The sequence below is a fragment of the Gymnogyps californianus genome, chromosome 5, assembly GCF_018139145.2.
Source record: "Gymnogyps californianus isolate 813 chromosome 5, ASM1813914v2, whole genome shotgun sequence".
Taxonomy (NCBI): Eukaryota; Metazoa; Chordata; class Aves; order Accipitriformes; family Cathartidae; genus Gymnogyps; species Gymnogyps californianus.
This window is the reverse complement of record NC_059475.1, coordinates 16,660,401-16,667,224: the sequence shown is the minus strand read 5'-3', so window position 1 is coordinate 16,667,224 and position 6,824 is coordinate 16,660,401.

Here is a 6,824-nt window from a genome sequence, read left to right as displayed (position 1 = left end):
AAAAATTGTTTTTTGAAATCACATTCCAAATTAGCATTTAATCAGTGTCCTACGAGTACCTTGTTTTGAAGGCATGAAATCTTACCTTGTTTGGAATTACCTTGTATGGAATTCCCTTGAGATTTTTAATGTGTCTTAATAGTGGTTATCAGTCATTATTTCAAAGCAAATATATTCTGTTCAGGTGGAGGGTGATTCTACATTGAGGAGTTATCTTAATCCAGCCAGTAAAGCTGTAATTCTCTGGAAGCAATAAAATCATTTTACTAAGGTTTGGGAAAAAAATAATTACAGGTTTCCCTTGTTTGAGGGCAGTTTTTAGTTGTAATTTGTTTGAAAGAACATTTTAGTTGCACAAGACAGAACTGCAGTTTAGTCATCCCACAGATAGCCTTTTCTTACCACTTGAAATGCATATAGAAACATTTATTTATTTTTCCTTGAGCCTAGGGATCCAAAAAGCCTTTGACATATCATGCTTAACATACTTTGTAGGATGAAATTAAGGACAGAAGAGATTCCTGAAGTAATGAAACATGTCACCAGTTTAGTCCCAACTTCTCTGTCCACATCTGATGAATAGTTTTGTTTTCCCAAATCATCTGGTGCTTAATTTGATTTGGGGATTTTCTCTGTTCAGTTCTTCATGGGAGTCTTGGTTTTTACCTATATCCTTTTCCCTGCACTGGCAAATTCATAAACTTTTTTGTATGCTGGATGCTATTTCCACCCAGTTTCTCAACTGTTGAGGAAAGGCAAGTATCTGATGCCATCTCCTATCATACTATGTGTGTGAAAGTTGATAGCAATTGAGAATTTAAAGAGAATCGAGAGCTTCACTGTTTGGGTTTTTTTTTCTTGTTAAAGGAATGGGCTTGATTCTGGCTTGAAAAACCACTTGAGTGTAGTGTTGCGGGTTTTATAGTGCACTCAGAATAACTATGAGAGCATGCTTATACACACACTGAGTGTAAAAGGGTATTTTTGAGTGCCTTACATGTACTTCTCAATGTATTTAACCTCTTCTGTGGGCTTCTTCATGAGAGGTAACTAGTTTCCTTGAATAATACAACTAAGGACATATGATGTTTGTTGTGGGTCTGTCCTCAACTCCCTATCACAATAATTCTCCTCCCTGCCAGCTTCTTCCAGCTCTTGCGTTGCATGAATACTTTGTGGTCCCTCAACACATCCAGTATGTCATGAGATTTGTCCAGACAAAGAAGTGGTGTATATGTTAGAGCACTACACCTGTTGATTGACCTGCTGCTCTGCAATTGATAAAAGACTCTGCTGCTTATTTTTGCACAGGAGGGGCACTAAGGTGAGTCAATCCACTTTATCTGATTCTTGATTTCTATAAAATGTGCAGGAAGTCTGTTTGAGACCTCTACAGCGGTGTCAAATGTGACCATAAATGATGCGTAGACAGGCAGCCCGGTCACATAAGGTGAATCTTCAGAGTTCACGCAGAGTGACGCGTTGTTGCTAACAACCCTCTTCCGTCAGCCAAAATGAGTGAACCAGCAAACCCTTTATTAACCTGGCTTCTGTTTGCTAGCTGTGTGCACAAAGGGAACGCAGTGATGGCAGCGTATAGTCTGTGATGTGGCCCAGGGCTATGGGGAGCCCTGTTTATGAGCAGTGTGAGAGATGCTGAAACTTGCAGGAAAAATTAACTCTTTTGTGGAAGACAATGCTGCTGTATGCAGTTGGCAATGAGGCCTGATGTATGTCAAAACTGCTGGTTTAAATCCAGCCTTGGTTGGATGGTGCTTTTAAACTGATAGTTATGACATATAAAATGGTCACAGTGTGGTTCACACACACAGATGACTTACTGGTTGTTCAGAACAAAGGTGAGCACTGAGATAAATAATGCTTTTGCTCATGATATTTCCAGAGCTGAAGCCAGTTTGGGTTTTGTGAGGAAACTTGCTCCTGCCACTTATTGCAGTTGGTCTTCATTTATTCCCCAAACTTCAGTATCTAGGATGATCACTTAAGCATATTTCAGAAGTGCAAATTTTGCCCATAGCATTTAATATTTATAAGTTCAACTCGTAATTTCCATTCCATTACTCTTAACTTAATTTGGACAACTCATAGTATTACATGATTTTCTCCACTAGAGAAAATTCTTTGAAACACTTCCTGAATTGTAGTTTCATGTTATTGAGAACCCTTTCCCTTGGCTTTGCTCTAAGCTAGCATACCTAGAGATACAGGATGCCTGCGGGTAAGCAGAAGAATGAGACTAGTATTTAAAGTATTAAAGTTTAAGACAGTAAAAATTATGCTGTTTTCCTCTTGTGTGGAGCTGAATAAAATTCAAAAGCAACATGCTGTAGAACTAGCTCCGTGTTCCATGAGACTGTAATTTTATTTTGCCCTCTCCCTTAGCATCTGAGAAACTGCAGCCTATTTTCTGTATAATTAACCATCTTAACTTTTCTACCAAGTCTCAAAGAAAACATCCCAGTCAGTAAGAGGACCCGTACTGCTGGCAAAATGCTATGTTTTTGAATACACAGCGTGAGCTTTTATGGAGAAAGGAGTTGTAATAAAATAAGAGTTGGATGTATTGCTTGATAAGTGCCAGTTTGGGGAATTTTCTGTAGCTTGTTTGGTAAGAATATATGCAAAATGCTATGGCCTCATTTGGAAGAGCACAGCGTTACCAGTCACACTGGCTTTACCAGATTATTTGTGTTCAAAGTTGATATGCATTTGAAAGCTTTTCTAGAGCAGAGACAGTGTTTGATAATATATGACTTGATCCTGAAAGCTAAGTTTCATATTTTTACCTCTAGAAATCATATAAACTTAGAATTGACACCAAATCGAAGAGATGTTAGTCAAAACTCTGGCCAATAGACAATCAAATAGAATAAAAGAATGAACCTTTTTGTAGCAGATTAAAATTTAGTATGTCCAGTAAAGGACATCTCATTACTGTCTTGCAACCACCCACAGATGGTGTAAGGCAAGGTGTGTTTATCTTCACGACTGCATTTAACAGAACACCCTTATTGCTCATGGAGCTATCGGTATCTCTCCATCTGGCTGTGTTCGACTTCAGCACTACCCTGAGTGCTTCTGGCCTGCCTCATACTACTTTGGCTGATTGAAGCGAGTGTGTAAACATACACAGATGAAGTAAATAACCAGCAGAAAATATCTTCAGAAATGACAGTTGTACTGCTGGCTTCCTTCTTGCTTAATGCTTGGGAGGTGCTGGGCTAGGGAAGTCAAGAGCCAGCTTCAGAAACTGAAATACAGAGGGAACTTTAGTAACGAAAGGTAGAGATCAAGTGATGGGGGGGAGAGGAACTACTAGAGGACTGGTACAGGGCAGTACATGGGGTAGCAAGGCTGTATTCTGTGTGGGCAGAACGATAGCCTGCTAGCAAGATATTTCACTACCTAGCGATTAGTTGGCATTAGGATCTGTTAATTTAATATGGAGTTATTCATTGCAAATGACATTTAGAGCAGATTTTGAGTCAGAGGGCACAGACACAGCTCTGAATTCAAAGGAGAGTTTGAACAGTGAGTACTAAGAAATTTGGATCTGTAGTTTGGGTGCAGACTTAGTCAAGGGTGACCTCTAAGCCTTGCACAGAAACGGTATCACCACTCTTATTCTTGAGAAGATAGTGGTGTGTCACTACCAAAGGTATGTTGTTACTGTTCTGGTTTCTACAATTATTTTGGTTACGTATGCACATAGAGATTTTTAAAAGTGTTTCCAAACACCTAACCTACCAATAACCATAAATATCTATCAGACTTTCCTAGTTGTTTTTACTATGAAATAGGGAGAAATAAAAAATTTAAATGCTTGAGATTAAAAATTTAAAAGGAATGCTGTATTCTCAAACATTAGTCTGTGCTAGGACCTTTGTAAAACAAAATTATTTTCAAAAATTATCTCTTAAAAGGGTTTAGATAAATGTTCATGCAGATCATTCTGTAACAGTTCCTCGTAGGGTTCACTATGTTTCCACCCTCCAAAAAAGCATGTAGCCACAGTGTCTGTAGGAGGCTGGGGTGAAGGCAGCTGCCATTGTATGTGTCCCAGACCAGAGCTCTTGGGGTCCCAGTGAAGCTTTAATTTCCTGTTCCTCCTACCACAAAATCCAGGTTGCCCAGAATACTTCTCCCTGTTTACAGAGCGTCTCTACCACAGTGCCCACCACCCCAGAGAACGCAGTGTGCAAGGTTATACTGGTGACAGTCCCCGAGACAAACTTCCTCCCTCCCCTCTTCAGGGCAGGGGCTTCTCTGGGCCGGTTGGGTTAGGGACACAGCACCTAGGACGCTGCTGGCCTTGCATGTACAGTGCAGAGTAGGGCCGGGGGCTTGGAGGTGATGTGCTGGGTCGCTGCTGCTGTTTCACGCATCCTGCCCTGCAAACACTCTCCTGGAGGTCAGCAGCTTCTGCACAAATATGGGCCTCAAGGAAGAGTAGGACCAAACAAAGTGAGACCGCCAGGAAGGAGGAAAAGCGGTCCTCACCTATCTCCTATTCACAGACAGCCAGTCCGTGGTGAGTTTAGCATCCTACCCTATGTCTCACCTGTTCAAGAGGTCCCATAACCCTTTCCCCCTCACAAAGCCCCAGCTGTCACTTGCTAGGGCCTGAGTGCAAGCCTGGCTATTTTCACCACTCCCACTGCTGCTGCAGCCATGGGACACTGTCCTCCCAAATGCCAAGCTATGGTTTCTGCTTCTGGACAGGCTTTCACAACCCTGGACAAAAGATGCTGTTGTGAATCCACCTAGCTGGGATTCTCAAGTGCATGAAAGACCAACATGTAATGGTCCTAGCATCCTATTGCAGAAAAAGATAAGGTCAGTCCTCTTTTTAAGCTGAGTTGTCTGGTAATATCTCTTTCCTGAAATATAGTTGCATTGAATGTGGACAGCTGGAAGCTGAAGTATCTGCTGTACATTATACATCAGCCTCCGATATGGAGAACATCATGTCTTAATACGCAATGTTTAAAAATAATCAGATGCTGATTCATTGAGAAAGCTCAAAGGGCCAGAAAGCAGATCTTCAGTGAGTGTAAGTTATTGTAAGTCTGCTGAACTACAGCAACTTATTCTGGCAGAGAGCCTGTGCTGCTGCTTGAAAAAAGCATATCTCAGGTTCTGCCTTGTTAGTGGAGTGTGCAGAAACAGCTTAAAATCTAAAAGTTTTCTTTTAAGAGTTGCCGCTACTGGTATTATGACCTTCTTTTGCATAAAATAGCTAATGCCTTTGCAGGCATGCAGATTTATTTTGAACTTACCTCACAGTACTTCTCCTTCAGTATTATTCACAAAAGAAACAACATCCAAAAGGTAATGACCATTGTACAACTGTTTGCAGAACTTCATTACCGAAGAGGTACTGTGCTTGCTGGGCAAATGATGTGTAGCATGTGCTGGAATCTGCAATGCCAATTCTTGATGGACTGATCTTGAGCCGTCCAGTTTTGTGACTTTCCTTTGTGGCTGTGGTACTCTCCAAACTGAACACTGAAATTGTAAGGTCATTCATCACGTCACAGACAACAATTTCAGAACAGAAACAGAATGGCATCAGTAAACAATACATATGATGGAAGAACTTGATAAAGGTTGTTCTAAACCTAACTATTTTCTGCTATGGCTGTGCCAACAACAACCTGTGCTCTTGGTTGCTGTCTGCCTCAGGCCCTACATCAGTGAGGGAGGGAAAAATTTGATGAGCTTTCTTGAGGTGATCTTACTCCTTGTAGAAACATGCTACTATCATGTTTGGTCTGTTCTGTTATGATCTGGCAGTTTTCTGGTAAGTTATGGAGATATGAGTGGCATTTGTCTCCATTTACCTAGCTGAACCCACTGTGCTTTCCACTGAATTGGCCATCAGACTTGCACAGCCCACTTTCCAAAAGGCAGTTTTCTGGTATCTTTACTGTGTGGTAGGGAGGCTTAAAAAATAAGAGGTAGATTAATGTAGAGAAAAAGTTCATTCCAGATTTTTACTTACTTACTTGTAACACCATAAAGTTGCAAATCAGTTGTGATACGGTCAACACAGAGGGAAGAAATCCCCAAATCCCTATAGTATCTATGTATGTTCTTATACCTGAGATTACTTCTCTGTTATTGCACACAGCCAGATTACATTCAAAATTCACGTTAGCTTAGTGAGAGAAGAAATAGAAAGGAAAGGATGACAGTAGCTGAGAACTGTCTGGAGCTGTCACGTGTTAAGTGATCTGCTGCAGGAGCATTTGTTCATCTCCCACATGGGCTCTGTACTGTTTTTCTGCAGACTTTATTTTTCCAGCACAGGCATACTCCAGGATATGCACCTGCCAAGTGGATGCCCCAGGGCAGCGTGTGGGGAACCTGGAAGACCTCTGCTCTCCAGCTGAGTGCCACATGTGGTATACCCTTGCCTGTCATCTTGAAGAAGGCGGCCAAGCAGGCTCCCAGATAGCTATAAGGTGGTTTTTGCACAGATTTCAGCCTTTTTTAGAGGCTGTGGCCTGGCTGGCAGGTTGGTGTATACCGTGATGGGTGGAATTGGCACCCAGCTGAGCGCTCTTCGCATTCACCTGTCGCAGTAATGTACTGCAGCGTTTATTTGACCTCCCGCTCGCAGATCCATTAGAAGGAAAATTAAAAAAGGACTTTCCCCCCCCCCCCCCCCCCCCCACGGTTCTCCTGGAGAACGCCCACGACAGCCACTCTGAGGGACGCCAGCACCCCGAGGGAGGGCGCGGGCGCCCCGCGCAAGGGCTTTTGGGAGGCGGCCCCGCCCCGCCGCCGCCGCCGCCGCC